This window comes from Pongo pygmaeus, chromosome 6 (assembly GCF_028885625.2).
Source record: "Pongo pygmaeus isolate AG05252 chromosome 6, NHGRI_mPonPyg2-v2.0_pri, whole genome shotgun sequence".
Lineage (NCBI taxonomy): Eukaryota > Metazoa > Chordata > Mammalia > Primates > Hominidae > Pongo > Pongo pygmaeus.
In genome coordinates this window covers 46,269,822-46,295,013 of record NC_072379.2, presented here as the reverse complement: position 1 = coordinate 46,295,013, position 25,192 = coordinate 46,269,822, and the positions used below count along the sequence as shown (strand labels likewise).

General features: G+C 38.6%; 1 protein-coding gene across 5 annotated transcripts in view; it reads left to right on the top strand.

Annotated features, from left to right (window-relative positions):
- The window catches only part of SUGCT (succinyl-CoA:glutarate-CoA transferase), a 735,535-nt gene that overhangs the window by 155,595 nt on the left and 554,748 nt on the right, over positions 1-25,192 (top strand). The window lies entirely within an intron of this gene.

Sequence of the window (25,192 nt, the reverse complement as noted above, 5' to 3'; positions counted from 1 at the left end):
CAACCATTGTGGAAGTCAGTGTGGCGATTCCTCAGGGATCTAGAACTAGAAATACCATTTGACCCAGCCATCCCATTACTGGGTATATACCCAAAGGATTATAAATCATGTTGCTGTAAAGACACATGCACACGTATGTTTATTGCAGCACTATTCACAATAGCAAAGACTTGGAACCAACCCAAATGTCCATCAATGATAGACTGGATTAAGAAAATGTGGCACATATACACCATGGAATACTATGCAGCCATAAAAAATGATGAGTTCATGTCCTTTGTAGGGACATGGATGAAACTGGAAACCATCATTCTCAGCAAACTATCACAAGGAGAAAAAAGCCAAATGCCACATGTTCTCACTCATAGGTGGGAATTGAACAATGAGAACACATGGACACAGGAAGGGGAACATCACACTCCGGGGACTGTTGTGGGGTGGAGGGAGGGGGGAGGGATAGCATTAGGAGAGATACCTAATGTTAAATGATGAGTTAATGGGTGCAGCACACCAACATGGCACATGTATACATATGTAACAAACCTGCACATTGTGCACATGTACCCTGAAACTTAAAGTATAATAATAATAAAATTAAAAATAGTATATATATTGTAATAAAAGTTATGTGAATGTGGTCTGTCTCAATATATCATTACAATATGTACTATACTCACCTATTTCTAGATTGCAGTTGAAAGTGGAAAGTGAAACCACAGATTAGAGGAGAGTACTATAGTTTGTGATGTGATAATGGTAGCAAGAAGTTGAAGTGATTTGAGGAATGAGGTCACACATCTAACGAATGCGCTCAGCCTCTAGAAGCTTAAAGAGGCAAGGAAACAGATTCTCACTTGAGAGCCTCCAGAAGGAACCAGCTTTGTCGACACCTTGACATTAGCCCATGAGGAGTGATTTCCGACTTCTGACCTCCAGGATTATAAAATAATAAATTTGTCTTGTTAGAAGCTACTAAGTTTAGGGGCAATTTGTTACAGCAGCAATGGGAAATGAATTTACCACCTTAGCAGGTGGAGGTGGCTACAGACAGTTTAGGTTTTATATACCATATGTATATACATACATTCTGTACAAATGAAGGTCTATATCAGTTCTGATTCAAGCTTTACATTGCTGGTGGAGTTGTACTCATTTTTAATTTCAGCAATTTTATATTTTAGGTGGATTTTCATAGGGACAGGGGATTAACACATTGTTGAGAGACAATTGTAAGAAATTTCAGCCTTGCTCTAGAGTCTGTATTTTTTAAAGTTCCAGGAACACTGTCTTCTTGGTGGGATAGTTATTTTCAGTTCAATCAGTTCTTCCTGAAATTGAACCACACTTACAGGATAGACGATAATTCAGATGCATTTTGAGGTTTTCTTTAAAGGAAGCTGCAGACACTTAAAGCATGATTTGAAATCATGTAAGTTATTGAGTCCTTTATGAAATGATGATTTCCTTTCCACCAGACAGCTCTGTAATTCTTTTATATCTTTGATTCTATTGAACTCAAGCCAGGTCACAATAGTAAAATGAGTACATTCTCCTTTTGCCTTCTGCTAAGTCTGTAGGCCCAGTTTGAGTTTGAAATTTGTACTTCATTAAGTAAAGACATACTTTTAAAATTCTGTGACTGTAGTTTCTGGTGCAGTATAGTCACATATGTTTTGTCAGGTTTAATAATGCACTATCTTATCTTGTAAGCCCCTGAGGGAAAATCAGGTGCATCCATCTTTCAGTCTTTTAACTACAGAAGCTCTTGACTTGAGATATCAGCTCAATGATCTTAAATTTAGTTTATTCTGATACACATTCTACTTCTGTATTTTCTAACTATCCCCAAGCTGTTGCAGATTGGTATGTAACGTCATGAAAAAAACCATATTGGTCACTTCATCATATTATTTAATGAAACCGATTTAGAAGACAGGTTCAGAGCTGTATTTGGAGCATAAGTTTTCTGTCAATGGAGGCTGGAATTAATGAGTTGCATTTTTGTTTGTTTAAAAGTGTTGGAAACTTTTTTTTAAATTGTATGTAGTCATATTTGGTAATGAGAATTTTTCTGTGTTTAAACCATACTTAAGATTTTTATGGCAGCTTGTTAGGTCTTATTGTTGTCACTATGAAAACGTGAGTATTAATCATTTTGTTTTTGTTGTTATCATTAAAAGTCTCAAGTTGAGTGTGCTTTGACACTCAGAAGGACTCAACTTGGTCTCTAAGCTGTACCTTGATCCTTTACAACACCAGTGCTCAACGTTGGCTGCCCATTGGAATCACCTGTGGAGTTTTCAGAACTTCTGCTGTCTCTTTCCCATCCGCAGAGATTCTAATTTAACTAGGGCATGGTCTGTGTACTGAGGTTTTAAAAATCTCTCTGGATGATTCTGATATGCAGCAAAGTTTGAAAACTGCTGTCCCACGGAATAAGTCATGAACTTATGATGTATAAAAGTACCAGTGAGCTTTTTGAAAAAATGATTCCTGGGCCTCACACGCAAGCATTGAGATCCACTCAGTCTGGGGCAGGATTCAGGAATCTGCATTTTGGAGCAGCACCCCAGATAACTCTGATGCAGTAGACCCAGGGGTTACAATTTAAAAAGAAAGTGTGTTTTAGGGTAAACCTGCAAGGTGTGTCTCTTATATAGACAGGCTTCTTGGATGGTTCCACTAATACTATCATTTGATACTCCTAAAATTAAATGGCATTGAAATTCCCCCAAATAATGTTTAATCAAAACTGAAGTTGTAGCAATTTTCTTGGCTTGTCTGGGGGATAGTTCTGTACTTAATGTCTTTGCTCTACAGGCTACCTCAGGACAGGGGACTAAAAGAACACATAGTGATTTAGAAAGAACTTTTTTTTGTTTTTTTGAGATGGAGTCTCGCTCTGTCGCTCAGACTGGAGTGCAGTGGCGCAATCTTGGTTCACTGCAACCTCCGCCTCCTGGATTCAAGCAATTCTCCTGCCTCAGCCTCCCTAGTAGCTGGGATTACAGGCACGCACTATGGCGCCCCGCTATTTTTTGTATTTTTAGTAGAGATAGGGTTTCACCATGCTGGCCAGGCTGGTCTTGCCTACTCCTGACCTCAGGTGATCCGCCTGCCTCAGCCTCCCAAAGTGCTGGGATTACAGGCGTGAGCCACCGCGTCTGGCCTAGACAGAACTTTAAGTCTTGATGACTGTGTGGATACAATGAACACAACTGAGGCAATGAGGATATGGACTAAGTGAATAACAGCAGCTTACCTGTGTAATCTGGTAGTCTTTAGGAGTGTTTAGGAGCTCTTTATCTGAAGCCCTTGTCCTGAAGGGAAGCAGAAGCAGAGAGGGACATTCCAATGGCCATAGACATGAACCTCAAGTTAGACTCTGCTGGTCACATATTGGTTCCAGAGTTTACATACCAGTCTTTTAAATCATATTCACTTCCCATAGATGCGTGATGATGATGATGATGATGATGATGATGATGATGATGATGATTTGAGACGGAGTTTCGCTCTGTCACTCAGGCTGGAGTGCAGTGGCATTGTGATCTCGGCTCACTGCAACCTCCGCTTCCCAGGTTCAAGCGATTCTCCTACCTCTGCCTCCCAAGTAGCTGAGATTACAGGTGCCCACCACCACGCCTGGCTAGTTTTTGTGTTTTTAGTAGAGACGGGGTTTCACCATGTTGGTCAGGCTGGTCTTGAACTCCTGACCTCAGGTGATCCACACACCTCAGCCTCCCAAAGTGCTGGGATTACAGGCGTGAGCCACTGTGCCTGGCCCTGTTGATGCATTATTAATCTTGGCACTTTGAAAAATGAAAATTTAAAAGCTAGCTTAGCTGTCAGTTGGAAAATACACTGCGCAAAATGCTTAGATTCTGAAGTAGTTCTGTGGTGAAGGGCATTTGTTAAATTAACCAGAAGCTGTGTTTTATTAGTGTACGTGCAAATCATTTACACAAATGATTGAAATGTGTAACAGATATATAGAAAATAGAGACAAAGTCTTATCTTTCAGTGTTTCTTCATTATGACTGTAAAAGCATAGTACTTTTTCACATCTTTAACAAAAGAAATTCATATTAGAAAAAAATGCCAAAATGATACAAATGTATAATTTAATAAGTAAATTTTTTTTTTGCATTTCCACTCAGTGATAACTACTATTAAAAGTTTGGTAAGTGTTTTAGAAAAGAAATTATATTTAAAGGCTGGGTGTGGTGGCTCACGCCTGTAATCCCAACACTTTGGGAGGTCAAGGCAGGCGGATCACCTGAGGTCAGGAGTTCGAGACCAGCCTGACCAGCATGGTGAAACCCCATCTCTACTAAAAATACAAAAATTAGCTGGGCATGGTGGCTCACACCTGTAATCCTAGCTACTGGGGTAGCTGAGGCAGGCGAATCACTTGAACCTGGGAGATGGAGTTTGTAGTGACCCGAGTTTGTGCCACTGCACTCCAGCCTGGGTGATAAAGCAAGGCTCTGTCTCCAAAAATAAACAAACAAATAAATAAAAGAAAAAATCTCACTAATGAATGTTTCTTGAATTTCTTCCAGGGACATAAATAAATATTTTCTTTTAGTGGTATAATTGGCCATAATGTTTTGGCTTCGGATGAAAACTAAACTTTAGAATTTAGTTATGTCATAATGTAAACATTGTCTGTATGAGAATTTTGTAAAAATAATTGCCTATTTAGGTGCATAGATAAATTTTACATTGTTTAACACTTGCCCAGTTCCTCTCCTTACACCCCCTTGTCTCTCCTCTACCATATGCTTAATTGCTGCATCCATTTCTTTTTGGAGGTTCTGTAGTGTAGGTGCTGCTGATGGCAGAACTAGCCATGATTTACTTTGCCATGTGTAGGGCAGGTGCTTTCAGCCTTCATCACTGACTGTTTCTGAACTCTGCAAAATACACTACTTGACAAGTCATGTTAGGCAGCACAAAAGTACCCTATATGATGATAATATATCCTTGTTGGGTGACTGAGATGCTGTTAATAGTTTGGATGCCTTAAGTTAATAGTTTGGGTTGGTCTTGTTTGAATTTATACACTTAATTAAGAAATAGTGGAGAATTTAAATGTAAGGTAATTTTGTGCAAGTCACAGGAAAATAAAAGATAGGTTATTACTTATGCTAGTTTCCTTTTTTTATGTGAAAATTCTGAATTGCTTATTGAAAAGACTAAAGTTAAATATTCGATTCCCTTGCAGAAGAGGATGAACACGTGCTTCACTTACTTTATCGCTGGATGGCACTGTGTGCTCTTGGACTGCCGTACAAATGGGATCTCTTTGGTGGTCAAAATGTTGTGTACCCATGTTTCTGGAGAAGGCTTTTTGTGTTCTTTTCTAATGTTTGTAATAGCATGTGTTACTTGTTGTCAAGTACATATTACATTTTATATTGTACTTATTAGTAGGAGAATATTTTAATTTCAATGCAATGCAAATTATTTTTCCCTTATAAGGCAAAATCTCAGAGAGAGGGGGAAGGGAGAGAGACAGAGTGACTCGTGTGTGTGTGTGTGTGTGTAATTAATTTTAAGCTTATTGTTGAATTAACTTCTCTCTCCATTTGGTAACCTTCCTGTATAGGCCTCTAGGGTAGTGGTTAGGAAAACCTTAGTCTTTCTCTCGTGTGTGTGTGCATTTGTGTGTGTGTAATTGATTTCAAGCTTATTGTTGAACCCACTTATTTCCATTTGGTAACCATCCTATATAGGCCTCTAGAGTAGTGGTTAGGAGCATGGACTCTGGAGCCAAACTACATTGATTTAAGTCCTTAATATACTACTAAGTAGCTATGACCCTCAAGCAAGTCATGAAATGCTCTATGCTTTAGTTTCCTCATTCACTAAATGGGAATAATAATAGGTTTGCCTCCAAGGATTGCTGAGGATTAAAATGAATTAATTTTTGTTAAGTTCTTTGGCAGTGCCCATTACATAGTAAGCACTAAATAAGTGTTAGCTTTATGACTATATTATTATTACCACTACCTTAGTTTCTTCTTTTTCTTCTCTTTCCTTCAATCCCTCTTCTGTCCATTTTCACCTTATTACTACGTTCCTTAGCCATGCATGTCCTGCCCTAGGAGCCCACTGGTTGCAGCAAAGCCTGATTTTTACCTAAAGCGTTTACTTTTTGATAGTCTTGCAATTATGATGTCTTCCATTATGAAGTAAGAGTCTTACTTTGCTACTACTTCTTTTTTCTTAAATTTCAGTTAGGGTAATGTACATGTTAGAATACTTCAACCAAAATTAAATGAAACTTGCTGATGGCATATTTCTTATTGTAAACATCCATGTGAAGCTTATGGATTCTGGCTGATTCTTAGACTAGACAGAGAACTGAGATAACAAGAATGTTCAGGAAAGACCTCTTTGATAGTGAGCTGTGATGCAAATCTGATCATTTTGAGGAAAAGTACTCCAGTGCACATTGACCTCTTTCACTAAAAGAGATCTTGAGGTAACTGAGGTCCAGACCTTTAGCATTAAATTGGTGAAAATCAGTACAATGAAACAAAGCTCAACATGAATTAGTACAGCAACACATATTACCCACTACAAGTAAAACTGTTATTCTCTTTTTTTGGGTCTTGTTTTGTTTTTGGTTCTATCAACAAACTCCTCTTGACTCTAAACTGCATGATTTCCTGAACTTTCTGATGTACTCTCAAGCATGTCCTATATACATGAAGGATGTCAAAACTCAGAGATGAAATTTTTTTCAAGGTGATTCGTAACAATGGTATTTGAATTTTGTCCCTGCCCAAAATTTGTATTAAGAATAATCTAAGACACATGATATTGTTTTCCTCCTTCTGTTTTTTAAACATAGCCCTTTTTTTTTTGCCTCATGTAACCTCAAAACATGTTCATGTCCTTCCTTTCCCTTCCTTCCCTTACCATCCTCCTTCTCTTCCTTGCCTCCTTTGTGTTTCCTTAACCTTTTTTTCTTGAAGTTAGCTACAAGCCATGCATGGCCAAGTAATGTTGACCTTATAATTTGGAGACTAGGATAGAATTCCAAATACTTGTTGTTTTTGAGTATCTTGATTAAAAAAAAAAAAGATCAGTCACCATGCTAAAGTAGGCCTGAGGTTGAAAGTGAGGTTAGTGAGGGGAAGAGGAAGGAAGACAGATTTTTTTAAGTGGTGCATTGGGGTAGAGACTTCTCATAGTTGCTCATATTGCATAGTTTTAATGGTGGAAGTGATTACTGTTAGGACAGTGTCAAGAAATACAAAACCCATTGATGGGAACTGTTTTAGGAACTTCCATTGGTCTTTGTTCTTTCCTCAATTTTGTCCTCTGTATTTGTTCTTAGGACCTTGGAAGTGGTTTTTGAACAATGATTTTCTTTTAGTGGGTAGGACTATGAAGTTCATGCCCCAGGGGAAGAGACTGATACGTGCAATCATTATTGTTGTGGGAAACACAGACCTATATATTAGAACAGGATACACTGCAGTCATTTGTGTAGGAATCCACTTAATGTGACTTGAAAGGGAATTTTCCTGACCACTATCATGTCTGGCTTCATGTTCAGACATTCTTACTGAAATACTCATTTAATCAGAGGTTTCTCTTGTGAAGGAATTTTTTTTTTTGGGTCCAGGTTTTCAAGAGTTCCATCAAATATCCATATAAGGTTTTTAGACAAATGAAAAAAACCTGCTTTTGAGGAGCAATGATGGCTTTTTCACTAGAAATAAAAAATTCCAGGTTTTATAGTTTGTTTCTTAAAAATATATGATTAAATAATTATTTTCTCTTTTTAAAATTTTTTTTGCTGACTTCTTACTTTGTGACTTGAAATGTATATTACAGTCTTCTTTTGTGCTTGAATAACAATGGTTTGAAAAGGAACAAAAAGGAATCTAAAGATATTTCAATTTGTCCAACAGTGTTCAATTTAAGCCTTTTATTTTTTAAAATTTCAAACAAACACAGTGACTTGATTTTTTTTCCCCTATGTTATCATCTAAGAGTGTATTTTGAATGTGTGTTTTGACCGTAAACCAGGAGTTGCAAAGTCAAATGCTTAACTATGCCAGACGGGTAATTAAAATAAGTGAACTGAGTCAGATGAAAAACAATAGGAAATGGTGATGGATATGGACTAAAGAGCCCACATCCTGTCTGAGGAGAGAGTCACTACTCTCTCCAGCATGTGCTACCATGTGACATTGTGATCCCAGTGCAGTGGTGTGCTGGTAAATGTTTAACAACTGGCTCATTAAAACAAGAAAAACAACAACAACAAAGTGTCACAGGTTGCATTTGCCAATTCTCATCGTATAAACACTCCCACATAGCTAATTTCAAGCCTCTACTATGATTGTCACTGCACATGTTTAGAAGGGATACTAATAATTGGCTCAATGAGCAAGTACAAGCTAGCTCCAGCACACCACTAGCCTCAGTGTAGCCAGGTTTGCAATTTTTGAAGAAAACTGATTTTTTTATATAAAATCTCTTGGGTTTTAAAATACTATGTAGGCCAAAAAAAAAAAAACCATATTAATGAACTAAATCATACTTATTAGTTGCCAATTTATAATCTCTGACAGTAAACTGATAATACTTCTTGGAAATCTTATTAGCAATCAGTTTTGCTATTTTATAGTCAAACTGCAGATGTCTAATCAATGGTTTCACTGGTATTTTTTGGAATCAACAATTTTTTTATTTTTATTTTTTTACACATGAAAATGTACTGCTATCAACAGTGTTTTAATGTATGTTTAATATTGGTATAAGGTAAAAATTAGCAGTTCAGAAATTATTCTTTGATTAATTAGAACAGCCAGTATACTTGGAATTTCTAAAACTGACTAAACCTAGCTTGCCGTCTGGGGGGGTTGTTTTTCCTGGATGCATTATTTGTGTTAGTGAAAGATGGAAAATGTCAGTCTAATTTATTGAAATTACAAAATTGTTGTATAGCAAAACCCTAAGTAAGCTGTTTTGTGTGTATTCCCTTGGATGATTTTTTTAAAATTATATTTTACAATTCTTCTTACTTTTGAGTATTTTTGAAGCACTTTTTACAATGTTACCCTGAAGTCATACAGACAAGGCTGTGAGGAGGTTAGTGCTATTTTGTAAACTTGACTCAAGGTACAGGACTTTGCTGTCCAAGGGAGTGTAATGAGGGCTGAGCTGAGACTGGGTCTCAGGCCTGTTGAATCAGGGTCCAAATTCCTTTTTGCCAGACTGCTGAGGATGTAAAAAAGATTAAAAAATTCTGCCCTCTTCAGAACTGTCTAGCCCTCCAATTGTGGTTAAAGGGTGAATGGAGGATATGGCTAAGATAACGATCATTGTTGGATGAATATAAGAATTGACACAACAAAGCAGAGTGCCTCCTTAAGGGTTTTATCATGTTACAGTCTTCTCACATATAAAACATAGTTGTGGGTATGTTAGAATGCAGATCATATGCAAATGTGCTGAATTAGGGACATATGAGTATATGGATATATGATATAGTATGTCATCAAAGGCTGATTGTGTTAGTGTGTACCTTTGAGGTCTCTTAGGGGTGATGTTGAAAAGCCCAAACATGTCTATAGCTTGCAGCTTAGATCTTAAAAGCCATCCAGTTTGTGCCATGTGGTCTGTTGATGAGGAGTTCTGACTGTAATGTAAGTTAGTGAATTTCTGAAATCAGTTTCCTTGATTTTATTCTCTGGTGAGATGCATTAGTAAGAACAGAGGAACGATTATCCAGGTGTTTGTGTGTGTAGTGGGATATTCTCAGTGTTCCTGTTCCTGTGAACTGATGGCCATAAAATGGCAGTTATATTTAACAAAAGCATTTTGTATGAGTTTGGGGAGGAGGCAAGGAGGTGTGAAAATAACACAATTGTCATGCAAATTCATGTTTGAAGTAAGTCTTCTAGGCCTGTTTTCAATCAGACTGTGTCCCTCAATTCCTCATGTCACTGGGTATTATTATTATAATCTCAGCATATCGTCCCTCTAAGACGCTGGGTTTTATAGTGTTTAGTGTGTGTCTTTTACACTAGACTGTTTTTCCATGAGGACAGAAAATTCATCTCTTTTCACCATTCTGTCTCAGCACCTAGCATGGTGCCTGAATGAAGTAATAAATATTTGCTGAATGAAAACAATGAAATGTGCATACAAGATTTTTAAAACTTTCAAATAAAACAGCATTAATATATGAGAATATAAAATGTGTTTTCTCTCACTTGCTATTCTTCAGATTGTTTTTTAAATCACTGAGTTTGTTTAATTAATACAGCAATCCTTGGCATTATGTACCTGTATTCTTTACATGAATTTTTGCTTGAAGTGTAAACACGTAACACGTATTTTACCTGCTGGATCATTTGGTCACTGAAATCATGCATTTCTTGTCCTATTCCACACCTGGCTTTGCACCTTTCCCTGGAACGCCCATGAGATAGATCACTTTAAGAAGAGTCATCAGTAAAGAACTTCATCATGTACTGTGTAGTCTAGTGAGTCTCCCCTGTTATTTTGGGAACCATTCCACAGAAGCTCAAGAGAGCAGTGCAGTGCGACATGGCCAGAGAAGGACTGTGCCAGCTGTGCAGTGGATCATACAAGTAATCATCAGATTCACCATTACATTCTGGGATTTTGGTTGATCAGAATGATCAGATGTAGGGAGAGTGTCTAAGTTAATTTATTTTGATTTCATGCTGGGGCTTGGTTCATGAGCTTGTGATATGGGGGGTAGCTCTGTTACTTAATAGTTCTAAGAAAATGCCTGAAATTCCACTAAGAGAGCTTCATTCCTTTAGCTGTAGGGAAAGCTTTTGAATCTTTATTAATTTTTTATTAAAGTCTGTGTAGCCCTGGAAAGGGTAACATCATGAATAACCTTTACTTGATTCCATTTTTGGTGATGTGGCTGTGCATTTCCACTGTTGTTCTATTTCTTTCCTCTTTCAGTGCCAAACTTCATATGTTATTAGTATTTGAGGTTTCTGCTTCCTACCCACTAATTATTTTCTTAATGCTTTGCATTAGATTGTACACTCCCATCCTGCTACTGACAATGCCTTTGATGTACATTCAACACTCTTCCTTCTAACACTCTCCTCCTTTGGCCTTTAGACACCACACCACCTGTTATTCTTCCCACCTGTTTTTTTTGTCCCCTCCTTGGTTGACTCCAGTGGTCTGCCCTTGTCCTCTGCTTTCCCCCCAATTATCCAGTCTAGTCATCCACTTCAGTGGCTTTACCCTTGTGTTAGTTTTCTGTTGCTGCATAACAGATTATCAGAAGTGCAATATGAAAGATGCCTTCCAACAGCACAAACTATGATTTTATAGTTTCTATGTGTCTGTTGTCTGGTAATGGCTTAGATGGAGTCTCTGCTCAGGTCTTAAAAGGCTGCCATTCAGGTATCTGCTGGACTGAATTTCTCAGCAGGACCTCAGAGGTCTTTTCCAAGCTCGTTTAGATTGTTGGCAGAATACAGTTTCTAGAGCTCATGGAGGTTGTGGGTTTCAAGACCAACAGGAGCATGACTCTCTGAGCTTCACCTTCCTTTAAAAGTTAGACCAGGCTCACTCAAGATAATCTCTTTCTTGATGAATTCATTATTAACTGATTACAGACCTAATTCTGAGAGTGACATTGCATTGTACAGGATGTATATGCCAGAGGATGGGACTCTTAGTGGCCATCTTAGAATCCTGCCTACCCCAAGCCTCAGTGTAGATGGCCACTAAGTATTCATGACTGTCTCTCATCATTAATCAGGGCTCCAGTGGCTGGATGGCAACCACTCATAGGCATCTCCACCTGGACATCCTATGGACACCTTTAAATAAATACCGCTTCCCCAGACAAACAATCCCACTCTAACCTAGCATATTTCTTCACCAAGAAAGCCATTTTTTTTCTTTTTGTTTTTTTTGAGATGGAGTCTTGCCCTGTCACCCAGGCTGGAGTGCAGTGGTGCAGTCTTGGCTCACTGCAACCTCCGCCTCCCGAGTTCAAGTGATTCTCCTGTCTCAGCCTCCTGAGTAGCTGGGATTACAGGCGCCTGCCACCTCGCCTGGCTAATTTTTGTGTTTTTAGTAGAGTCACCATGTTGACCAGGCTGGTCTTGGACTCCTGACCTCAGGTGATCCGCCCGCCTTGGCCTCCCAAAGTGCTAGGATTGCAGGTGTGAGCCACCTCGCCCGGCCAAGAAAGCCGTTTCTATAAAGTAAATTCACATTTCTTGTAAGTTCTAGGCTAAAAACATTGGAACCCTCTTTGTAACTTCTTGTTTATTCCCTACAGTCTGTTCCCAGGACTTGTGATTCCATCCTTTAAATGTCTCTCCAATTTGCCATTTCTTCTCTTTTTTTTTTTGAGACGGAGTCTTGCTCTGTTGCCCAGGCTGGAGTACAGTGGCGCGATCTTGACTCACTGCAACCTTCGCCTCCCAGGTTCAGGGGATCCTCCTGCCTCAGCCTCCTGAGTAGCTGGAATTACAGGCGTGAGCCACTGTGCCTGGCCCTTTTCTTCTCTTTCACACTGTCCATACCTTACAAAGACCTGTGCAAGTTAGCTTATTGCCTTGTGAGAAAAGGGAACAGTCTAAGGAATGCCCACATGCATTATATTCCATACTTCCATCGTTTTGTGCCACCTCTCTCCCCATTTTGAAGGGGATAATACATTATTGAATGGTGTTGGCTCATGCCTGTAATCCTAGCACTTTGGGAGGCTGACACGGGTGGATCACTTGAGGTCAGGAGTTTGAGACCAGCCTGGCCAACATGGCAAAACCCCGTCTCTACTAAAAATAAAAAAATTAGCCAGAAATCGGCTAATTGAACTCGGGAGGCGGAGGTTGCAGTAAGCTGAGATCGTGCCATTGCACTCCAGCTTGGGCAACGAGTGAGACTCCATCTCAAAAAAAAAAAAAAAAAAAAAAGAATGATGTTGAAGAAACAGTAACAAAAGAACACCAGGACATAAATGCAATGGTAATCAGAACTAGAGGAAAATGTGACAAATAGAGAATTGGAGAAGGTCCTAGAATAACCAGACAAAGGATGTGAAGCCCTTCCCAGAATGAATCACTCCTATGGAAGAAACAGCCCCTTGGGCTCCACGAAATAATGAAAGAAATCTGTAGAAGTTAGAAGGAAGTAGCCTTTATTCAACTTGTTTGCTTTTGATATGCCTAGTGCTATCGCGTGGAACCCATTGGTTACCCCATTTACAACAGACTCACCCCACTCCCTATTCCTAGGCCAATTCTTTTTTTAAAAATTTAAATTTTAATTTTTTCATATTTAAATTTTTAATTTTTTTATTTCACTAAAAAAATTAGTGTTTTTTTATATAATCAAACAGGTGTGTTTGATTATATGAATAAGTTCTTTAGTAGTGATTTCTGAGATTTTGGTGCACCCATCACCTGAGCAGTGTACACTGTACCAACATGTAATATTTTATCCCTCACCACCCCCGACCCTTTCCTGCAAGTCCCCAAAGTCCAGCGTATCATTCTTATGTCTTTGCATCCTCATAGCTTAACTCCCACATATGAGTGAGAACATTGGATATTTGGTTTTCCATTCCTGAGTTACTTCACTTAGAATAATAATAATAATAATAATAATCCAGGTTGCTGTTAATGTCATTATTTCCTTCTTTTTTATGGCCGAGTAGTACACCACATAAACAGAATTAAAAACAAAAACCCCATGATTGTCTCAATAGACACAGAAAAAGCATTTGACAAAATCCAGCATCCCTGTATAATTATGATTAAAACCCCAAGCCAATTCTGACTTCAGGGAAGGTTTGCTATTTCTTTTCTCTACCCATCCGTGGGTCTTTAGCATCATCATGCACTCAATTTTAGCCCCACAGGGTCTTGCTCCCTGAAGATTCCCTCATTCTTCCTTAAGCCACGTTTCCTCTTTTCTTCACCCTGAATACGGGGCCTCAGTCCCTGACATTGTTTCCTAACTCAGCCTCTATGTTTATCTATCTGGTATGTGGGGAAGGAACAAGTGGGCTTGGGCTTTGTCACTTCAGTGGGCAGAGCCACTGAACAAGGCAAATTTCAGCCTGACCTTCTCATTTTGTGGAGATGCTTTTCTACTCTTGTAGCTTTCTGTGGGAATTGTACCTAACTTTCCTCCTTTTCTGTTGAGCATTTCTTCTTTAAATTCTTCAAATTAGAGGAAAGTGGTGTTATTCATTCATTTTTGAGTTTAATAGTTACTGATTGCCTACAGTGTGTCTTGGGGGTGTTCCTGTTGTGGAGAGAGAGCAAGAAACAAATCAGACAAATCCTTTGCTTCCTGAAGCTTGCATTCTAGCAGACAGAGATCCAGAAGACAAAATGACCCATCTGAGTGAATGAGGGAAGAGTTGACATTTCAAACCATAATCCCTCCTCTTCTACTTTTTTTCTCATTGTCTCCATCTTGCTTAGAACTCCACATCTTCAATTATTCTTTTCTCTTGTATATGTAGATGAACTCCAGTTATTTTTTTATTTTTATTTTTTTGAGACAGGGTCTTGCTCTGTGTCCTAGGCTGGAGTGCAGTGGCGTGATCATAGTTCTCTGCAGCCTCAATATTCTGGGCTCAAACAATCCTCCCTTCTCAGTCTCCTAAGTAGCTGGTTTTACAGGTGCACACCACCACGCCCAGTTAATTTTTTTTTATTCTTAGCTGAGAAAAGGTCTTACTATATTGCCCAGGCTGATCTTGAACTCGTGAGTTCAAGCAGTCCTCCTGCCTTGGCCCCCCAAAATGATGGGATTAGAGGCATGAGTCACTGTGCCTGGCCAGTTATTTTATTTTATTTTTTTACATCCTCAAAAATAAAACCTTTATTCTTTCTGCTCACCAGCTTAAGCTATGGTCCAATATCTCTCCTCTCCTTTTTACACAAGCTCTGAGATACCCCTGTGGCTCTCACATTGTTTTCATTCATTCCTTTGCCCCCATTAATCTGGATTTTGGCCTTGCTGCTTTGTTGACACTGCGTTTTAAGAATCATCTGTGATCTCGTGGTCATTAAATTTAATAGCTTGTCTCAGTTTTTATTCTCAATACTTTTCCAAACATGGGACTGTGACCACAATATTTTCCTACTGGGAAGGCCCTTTCCCTTGTTTTTGCCTGACTAAATTCTCTTTATCAAAAAATGTTAGCTCAAATGCCACTTTTTATCCCTTCTTGATTTTTTAAAAAAGTCTCTTGTGGCATTGATCATTTCTATTCTGAATTATAAATAATAAATTAACCTTTCTGAGAGATGAAACTGTTTTATTGATTTTGGGATCTCCCACTACACTTAACAGATTGCCTTGCATATAATAATTACTTATTAAATATCTGTTAAATGCATGAAGAAAGTAATAAACACAAGTAAGTTTCATGTCATTTTTAGAACTTTTCAAAACTAGACTTGTAGAATAATGTAATATTTTATTCTACAAGCAGAAATATTTCGAATATCTGTTATCTAAAATGTAAAAAAGTATTTGAAGAAGACACTTGAAACTGAAGACTTGCTATCACAGGAATAAATAAGCACACCCTGTCATTAAATGTTGTTTTTCTACATTTCCACTTACTCATCACATTTTGTTTAGTTTTTCATAACCACTCTTTGAGTCATGTGATTGACTGGGTCCGTGGTTCATGGTAAGAAATATGTTTGATGTATTATTCTCAACATGCTTTTGAAATTCTGTCTCTCTTTGCTGTCTGGTCTTACCTCTGGCATTTGATATCCAGTTTCCTCATATGTCTGATTTTGATTCATATGGATTGGGAAAATTATTCTCAGTATAATGTGGATCTGTTTTTCTTTTGAGTTCATAAATAAAATAAACATCAATATGATTTGAATGTTGTTAATGATAATTCAGAGGAATGGGTAATAGGTATGTTCCTTTCATTAAGTTAAAAAATGACTATGAAGAGAATAATTCCATTATATGTTTTTTCTTTGGTAAGTAAATAAAAGTAGAGATTTTAAAACTATTTAACAACTCTACTGGTTTTCAGTGTTTACAGGTAAAATATTTATGGGTTGAAGTTTATTTCTAATTACATTGCAGTGAAGCCAAACCATATTTGCAGCAAAGCAGAAAACTTTGAATAAGTACTGCATTATGTATTATGTAATAATTAAGGTCAAATTTATCTGTAGAGGTTCACCTAATTGGAAAGGATGCTCAATCACTATTTTTTCTTTACCAAGTAGTAAGTTCCAACTAAACTTTTCCAGGTTCAGGCCCACTCAGAAATTTTGAGAGAAGTCTGATTCTGTATCTAATTTAGTATAGAATGCCAGAAACCAGGCTAGGTGAGTTCAGACCCTGGCTTGTCCACTTACTAGGCGTATAACCTTGGGCAGATTATCAGACTACTCAGTGCTTCAGTTTTCTCATCTCTAAAATGGGGTCATCAAAGTACCTTTCCCATAAAATTATGATGAGGTAATTCATGTAAATGAGATAATTCATGTAAAATGCTTAGAACAGTGTGCAGTAAATGTTAGCTTTGATCAGTCGTAAATACTAGAAACAATGATAAATGTGGCGCAGACGGGTAGAATACTGATTCTCCTTTTAACATGGCATGGACAATATACCTTGTGTACTCTGGAGTCTTTTTTCCTCCTCAATCCTAGTTATTCTGAAAAAATCTGTTCACCTTATGGTGTGAGGGACAAAGTGAAGCAAGTTAAATTGCAAAGGGAGTTTGACATGTAAAGTAACAGTATTAGGTTAAAAAGAGAGATGCCAGAAACTCGAAATCTCTTCCTGAGGTGAGGTCAAATTTTTCTTCTTGAAAGTTGTGTTTTCTACGAATGCTAGCCCCTTCATTTCTCTTTTAGCAGTTTTTCCCCATAAGATATTTTGTAGTTAGTAAATGAGTGAGGTTGAGCAGAAGGATGTGAGAATTTATTGATTTAGTTAACAGTGTGTTTTCTAAGTAAGTACAGGGGACAGTAGAGGACCTCTAGTCCATTCCGTTGATGTAGGGGGCCTTGCCTGGAATATAAAATGTGAAGCCAAGGATACAATCAAAGATACAAATGTGAAGCTACTCACTACTCGGGTGAAAGGGGCAGGGAGCAGAAAGGCTGAACAGAGAGGAGTTAGTGGCTTAGGGATGGTGTAGAGAGTACAGTGACCTGGGTTTGGGTCAGGATTTTTCCATTCGTCAACTATGAGACCTAGACAACATACTTAATCTCCTTGGTCTTTAGTTTTTTCTTATAAAATGGGAGTTGCAAAGTGACTTAATTTGCTTTCACTCATTGCCTGTTCATATGCCATAATGACCAGGTGATTTAATTATAGAAATCAATGCCTTCCTATGACACTTAGAATAATATCTCAGATCCTTACCCAGGCCTGCAAGGACCCATGTGATATGGCCCTTGTACACTTTCCTGACCTCATCTTGTACTACTGTCTCTTTTACTTACTAGGTTCCAACTACAATGGCTCTCTTTCTGTTCTTCACTCTATGTAAGCTTTTTAGCATATTAAAGTCTTCTAACTGGTTGATCTCGCTGCCTACAAATATTTCTTCTAGGCTGGGCACAGTGACTCATGCCTGTAATTCCAGCATTTGGGAGGCCCAGGCAGGTGGATCACTTGAGGTCAGGAGTTCGAGACCAGCCTGGCCAACCTGGTGAAACCCTGTCTCTACTAAAAATACAAAAATTAGCTGGGCATGGTATCCTGCACCTATAATCCCAGCTACTGGGGAGGCTGAGTCAGAAGAACTGCTTGAACTTAGTAGGCGGAGGTTGCAATGAGCCGAGATTGTGCCACTGCACTCCAGCCTGGGCAACAGAGTGAGACTCTGTCTCAAACAAAAGGAAAGATTTCTCCTAGATTTTCACAGGCCTTCTCCAGGTCTTAAGTTAAATATAACATCTTCAAAGAGGCCTCTACTAAGCCTGTTAGTTTAAAAGAGCACTCTCTGTGATTCTGTTGCGTTTTCTTCATAGCACGAATCATTTCTTGATATTTTCCTGTATATGTCTTAATGTAGCTTACCCTAGAATGTAAGCTTCATGAGAGTAGGACTATGTCTTTCTCCTTCCCTGCTGTATCCCCAGTATCTAGAGCAATTCCTGGCACATAGTAGGTGTGATATCAGTGTTTTTTGTTTTTGTTTTTGAGATGGAGTCCCATTCTGTTGCCCAGGCTATAGTGCAATGGCTCTATCTCGGCTCACTGCAACCTCCGCCTCAAGTGATTCTCCTGCCTCAGCCTTCCGTGTAGCTGGGATTATAGGCACTCACCACCATGCCCAGCTAATTTTTGTATTTTTAGTAGAGATGGGGTTTCGTCATGTTGGTCAGGCTGGTCTTGAATTCCTGACCTCAAGTGATCCACCTGCCTTGGCCTCCCAAAGTGCTGGAATTACAGGCATGAGCCACTGCACCTGGCCTATATCAGCTTTTAAATAAAAATATGGAATGAATAAGGTGCTGATTGACACTGAAATAAATATTTGCTCTTTACCCTAAAACTCCTGTTCTCTTTATGCTTTCCTATAAGACTGGGAAAGGAAATAGGAAGATGAGCCCAGAGCATCTTATATTGTCACAAAGTAAGGGAGTGCTAAAAACAAAGCCCACACAGCGATGTGTGGTATGAGAGAGAGAGGGACACAGGTACCAGTGGAGAGAGGTCCTAATGGCCAAAACTGGAATAATTTGATCAACAACAAAAAAGTGGTGTTGAATTATAACCAAAAAAGTATTTTTAAAAAAAAACCACGTGACCATGCTGATTTAAATAAATGATTGAATAAATAAATAAATAAAGGGAGACAAATGTGTGCCAAATTCTAAATAATTATGTAGATACTCCACCCTCCAGAAGCAGGACCATAACTTTCTACTCCTTAAGTATAGCCTCATGTACTGACATTCTTCCAAAGGGTACTGTATGGAAACGGGGAGGAAAAAAGAGTAATCTTACAGCAGAGAAAACTGATAAACACTACCTCAGCCAGGTGATCAAGATTGATTGTTGACACTGTGTATCTCTGATATGATATGTTGAAAAGAAAGGCTTTTATGGTCTTTCTTTTAAAACCTCATAACTCCAGTCTAATCATGAGTAAAACATCACAAAAATCCCAGTCGAGGAAAATTCTACAAAATACCTGATCAGTTTCCTCAAAACTTTCAGTGCATAAAAAATAAGGAAAGTATGAGGAACTGTCACAGCGAAGAGGAGCCAGGATGACTAAATACGGAGACAGGATGACTAAATACAGTGTGGTATCCTGGTTGGGATCTTGGAATAGAAAAAGGATATGAAGTGAAAAGTCAGGAAGTCTGAGTATGTGGGTTTTAGTTAATAATGTGTCAGTATTAGCTCTGTAATTGTTAAGAAGGCACTCCACTAATGTAGGATGGTAATAACAGGGATACTGGATGTGGAGTAGATGGGAATTCTCTGTACTATCTTGGTTTTTCTGTAAATTGAACACTGTTCTGAAATAAAAAGTTTATTTCAGATAAAATTCAAATAAAATGTTATGAATATTTTTCCCCATGATGCTATATTGTTTTGTTGTGTCATTTAGGTGCCTATTCATCTTCTATTGTTATATACAGATGTCATAGCTTATTTAAAACCACCCATTCTTGGGCATTTAAATTGGTTCTAGTAGTTTGTACCTACATCTTTGATCATCCCTTTGGTGATAGAGGAAGGACTGTTTTTGCCTGGAAACTTATCTTCTCTTGTTTGATATTATTTCCAATTTCTTCTCTTATCTCTGTTTCCCCTTAGGTTAGGACTTTAAATACTTTCTATAGGCTGATGAGTCCTGCCTAATTGATTATATCACAGGCATCTCAAATTCAACACATTCAGAGGTGGGCTCTTATTTTCTTTCCGCTTCAATTACTTCTCTCTCTGATTTCTGTTTTTCTGTTAAGGCTGTCATAGTTTACCCAGATATTCAGCAGGACTGTGGGAGTTAAGTTTGGTTTCTCCTCTCTGTCACCATTCTGTCTGCATCCTCTGCCCATACAATCTTTCACATGCTCTGTCTGTTCTGTTCTTGAAATATATCTTAAACTCATGATTTTTCCATGTCTACTGCTACCAACCTTGCCTGAGCTATCTATCGTCAAATTATGCCTGGACCTTTATGATATCCCTAACAGTCCCCTTTCTCTCTTGCCTCTTCTTAGTTCATTCTTTGAATATAATTACAAATGTGGGGGGATCCCTATGGGTTTTAAATAGAAGAATGACGATACAATTTGTGATTGTTCTGAAATGATCATTCTGCAAGATGTGCAAAGAATGGCTCCTTACCATTACTACAGTGACTGGCATGCTGTGGCCTCTGTCCACCTTTCTCTTTCGTTTCATTTCAGTCTCTTTCTCACCATGGTTTAGTTATTTCTTTCAGTTTTGTTCTTTCTCTGTGCCAACCCCTTTCCTGCCTTTGAGCTTTCGCATATGTTACTCTTTGTTTTCCAGTTTTATCTTCCATCTTCTTTCCCCATGGCAGGTCCTATAATTCTTTGTTTAGTTATCTTCTTTACTATTCCAAAGAAGGCAAGACTATATCTTTTTCATTTCCTTATATATACTTAGTACCTAGCATAAAGCCTTACACATAGCAACACTCAGTAGTTGCTGAATAATTAAACAAGTAGTAATTACCATTTTCATTCATTTGTTAAAAAATAGGGTTCAGGATCTGTGTTAAGTGCTATGGAAACACACAAAGGTTTTTAAAATAAATAAGTCTTACCTTGAAATAGCTCCTAATTTAAAAGGAGGGGTAGGAGAATATATAAATAATATTGTAGCATGGAGGAAGGCAGTGTTGTTGGAGTAAAGTTCTGTTATTAACCACCTGTATGTCTTCACATAAGTTTTTTTTTTTTTTTTTTTTTGAGTTGGTCTTTTTGCCCAGGCTGGAGTGCAATGGCGCGATCTCGGCTCACCGCAACCTCTGCCTCCTGGGTTCAAGCAATTCTCCTGCCTCAGCCTCCCAAGTAGCAGGGATTACAGGCATGCGCCACCATGCCTGGCTAATTTTTTTGTATGTTTAGTAGAGATGGAGTTTCTCCATGTTGGTTAGGCTGGTCTCGAACTCCCGACCTCAGGTGATCCACCTGCCTCAGCCTCCCAAAGTGTTGGGATTACAGGTGTGAGCCACCGCGCCTGGCCAAGTTATTTTTATTCTGTGTTCCTTTATGTATCCATTTGGATATAAAGGAGTTTGACTAGACTCTTGTAAGGCTTTGCTTCTCAACTGTGGTGTGCCATTAATACTACGCTGGTGAAATTATTTTTTTCCAAGTTTCCATCCCTGAAAAACCTGATTCATTTGGTATGAAATGGGTTCTACGAATTCCATAGGTGATTGGGGGGGTGCATGGGTAGGTTAAGGAAGTAGTGACCTAGCTCCTTCTGGCTTTGACATCTTACAATTCTAATTGTAGTACAAGGAAGACTGTGAAAGTGCAGTAGAAATCAGATAAATTAAGTGTTGTATTCATTCAGGGGCAGGAAATATAATCTCTTGCTTGCTGGCTGGGATTGGGGCTTAATGGAAAAGATGATGTTGAAATAGACTTTGAAGAATAGGTGGAAATGTGGGCAGGTGGATGATTGCATGGTTGGTGTTCAGTTCACCTTAGCTGTAGGCCAGAAGACATGCAAGGGAAGTGGGGGGAAAATGACCTGTTTTGATGCAGTGGACCATGGTTCTAGTCTTGTTTTTCTCATTTTACCTGTCACACTTGGTTGTCCTTTTGGAGATGAAAGATTGTATTATTGCAGCTTGATCCTCATTCGGTGGAAGTGAAGCATGTGGTGACAGACACCATGGGACTGCTTTGAGAAATAATTGGGCATATTCTTCCTCAAGCCTTTTGGGGCTTTGCTCTTTGAGATCCATTTTGACCACCCCATTGGTTTTCTGGTTAGAAACAAAGAATATCAGGACCCACTCTGTTATCTAAAAAATAGTTTGCTGTCAGAATGATTATTATTAAACCAAAGTTGGCTTTTTTGTTTAGATGAAACCATAAAAAGGCAACATTCTGAGTAAATTATATAGCGTCCACTTGATGAAATAATAAGCCTAAGTTTAGGGAATGAAAGTAATGATCTAATGCAGTATTTAGAATGCATATACAGTATATAGTTATTAACCAAAAAGTCACATCCTGCATTCTTTTAATTTGTGCAAAATTTGTCATTAATTGCCCAGGAAACCTCTGATTTTTTTCATACATAATCACATCATAGCTATTGACTTTCTCTCCCTTCTCCTGCCTTAAAATACATCCCTGTAAATAGTAGATTACTTTCAGATTGGTAATACCCCCTTTAAACATTGAGTTGCTAAGTTTAGCCATGTTGCTCTCTTTCTTAAAAAATAGAATTCGTTTTTCCCCAACTTTGCCTTTGAGTTGTTACTGACAAATCACACTTTGGTTTTTTTGTTTGTTTGTTTTTTGTTTTTGTTTTTTTTGAGACTCTGTTGCTGAGGCTGGAGTGCAGTGGTGTGATCACTGCTCACTGCAGCCTTGACCTCCCCAGGCTCAGGTGATCCCCCCACCTGTTTTTTTTGTTTTGTATTTTTAGTAGAGACAGGGTTTTGCTATGTTGCCCAGGTGGGTCTCGAACTCCTGGGCTCAAGCGATCCACCTGCCTCAGCCTCCCAAAGTGCTAGGATTACAGGCATGAGCCACCGCGCCCAGCCCACACTTTGTTTTTTCATGGCAATTGGCTTAAAATTTTATTTAATCCTTCTGCCCAATGTGAGCCTGCTAATTCTGAAATGCTTTTTGTTTTCATTAACTACCACTGTATGGAGGAGGAAATGTATGTAGTATTCTACTTGCAAACTGTTTGAGAGATGAGTTCTGATTCTTCATTCAAACTCATTCTAAATGGGGCAGGGTCAGAAACGCAGAAGTCAAAAATTGAAAAGAAAGAATAAGATAGTAGGTAAGGAATGAGGCAGCCAAGCTGATATCCAGCCAGGAATCCAGTCCTTCCCTATCCCTGGCAACTATCTTAGATCAATTTAGGATTTATAAATTGGCCTGTAATCATCCAGCCACCTCAGCACCTCATGCAGCCCTTGATGATGTTGGTCTATTGACTTTGAAATTAGAGAAGTAGAAGTAACAAGCCTTTTGTAATTGACTACTGGCACAGAATAACCTTTACTAATTTGAATTCTTGGCCTTCAGTAGCAACAGAGCCCCTTAGAGAGTGACATTTGCCATGATTTATTTGAATGAAAAAATAAATAAAAAGAATAACAGCATAGCTAGATCTGAAAAGAGACCTGAGAAGTCAGAAAATGTCTCCAATTTCAGGAAGGGGTGTCATGGGAAATAACTCCTATTGCATCCCTTGTGTCTTTTTTTTTTTTTTTTAAGACCGAATTTCACTCTTGTTGCCCAGGCTGGAGTGCAGTGGTGTGATCTCAGCTCACTGCACCCTCCGCCTCCTGGGTTCAAGCGATTCTCCTGCCTCAGCCTCCCAAGTAGCTGGGATTACAGGCATATGCCACCATGCCTGGCTAATTTTGTATTTTTAGTAGAGATGGAGTTTCTCCATGTTGGTCAGGCTGGTCTCGAACTCCCAACCTCAGGTTATCCACCTGCCTCGGCCTCCCAAAGTGCTGGGATTACAGGTGTGAGCCACTGCTCCCAGCCCCTCGTTTCTTTTTATCTGCCAGATTGTTAAGAGGAATAATCCTGAAGTGTATACACATTTGCCTTGTAAGCACATTGAAGATTACTTACTGTTTTGCAAATTGTGTTTTGTGTTCATGCTGCCTGGGTGGTGTTGCAGGACTGCTTCTGCTTCATCCAGAGCACTTGAAATATTATCTGCTTACATATTTATATATTCGGATTTCATATATTATTTGGTTGAATATGAGAGTTCTGCTTTTTAAAAAAAAATTTGAAAACCTTTGGTTTAGCTGAAATGCCCAAGACTTTATAGAGAATGTATCAGAAGATCAAAGAAGGTAAATTATATACCCACAGTCATGGAACTATTTAGAGGTCGACAGAGATTAGAAATCATCCAGGTTTCAACCGTCCATGTCTGGACTTCCTATCCAGGACATTTTTGCTACAAAATGTTGATTTGATTTTCCATTTTGAAAGACACGGAAGTGATCTGTGAAATGGTGATTAGCACTAGGAGGCCCCGGGCAGCCCTGGAATGCTCCATGGTTCAAATGCCCAAGACCAGATGGAAGTCCAGAAGTGGATGACTCAAAGTTTATTAGTTTTGCCACCTGGTCTGTACAGCCAAACCAGCTGCCACAGGCAGTTCCAATTTGACAGAGCAATAAATGAACATAAAAGTGAGTTTGAGTCCCAAGAATAAAGTAAAGGAGAATGGCTGCAACAGCAAGGTGATTCATCCAGACTGAGTCCTATTGATATTTCTTGTAGGAAGCACAGCTGCTGTGCTAGGTAGGGGGCAAGAAAAGGCCTGAAAAATCATGCCTTGAGTTGTTCCAGGAGCCAATCTCAATTTGGAGTATGTTTTAATGACTGGCTTGGTAGGTTTTCCAATCGCATCTGACGATCTAGAAAGGGAAAAGCAAGCCGATGCTATATCATGATTATGTCATGTGGCCTGAACCACTTTTTATTCTTTTCTGGAATCCATGGAAAATCATTTGATCACCTCCTTTCCATAGTTCTGCGGTGGTGGAGCCATAAGTATTCATTGGAACATAAGATCCTTGTGGCAGATCACCAGGAATCAATTCATTATCTTCATATTATCGTCATATTGAGTTGAACTATTGTAGATTTGTCAAGATCTGTCCATGAAATACTACAGTAGTCAGAAATTGACTCTAAGGTTTTGGATGACCCCTTTAATAGATCTGCAGTTCTCAAAAATTGAATTGAGTATGACAGTGAGCACATGGGGCTAGGAACAAATTGGGAGAGGTACAGTAATGTTTCTTTAAATGAGGATGATCCACTAATTAATTTTAAAAAGTCAAATAATCTTGATCTTTTGTGTCAGAATGCTTTGGGCAGAAAGTAACAGAAAACCTGGCTAAACTGACTTAAATAAAATGGAGGTTTATTATTATTACTTTTCTGTGTCATCAGAAATTTAGAGG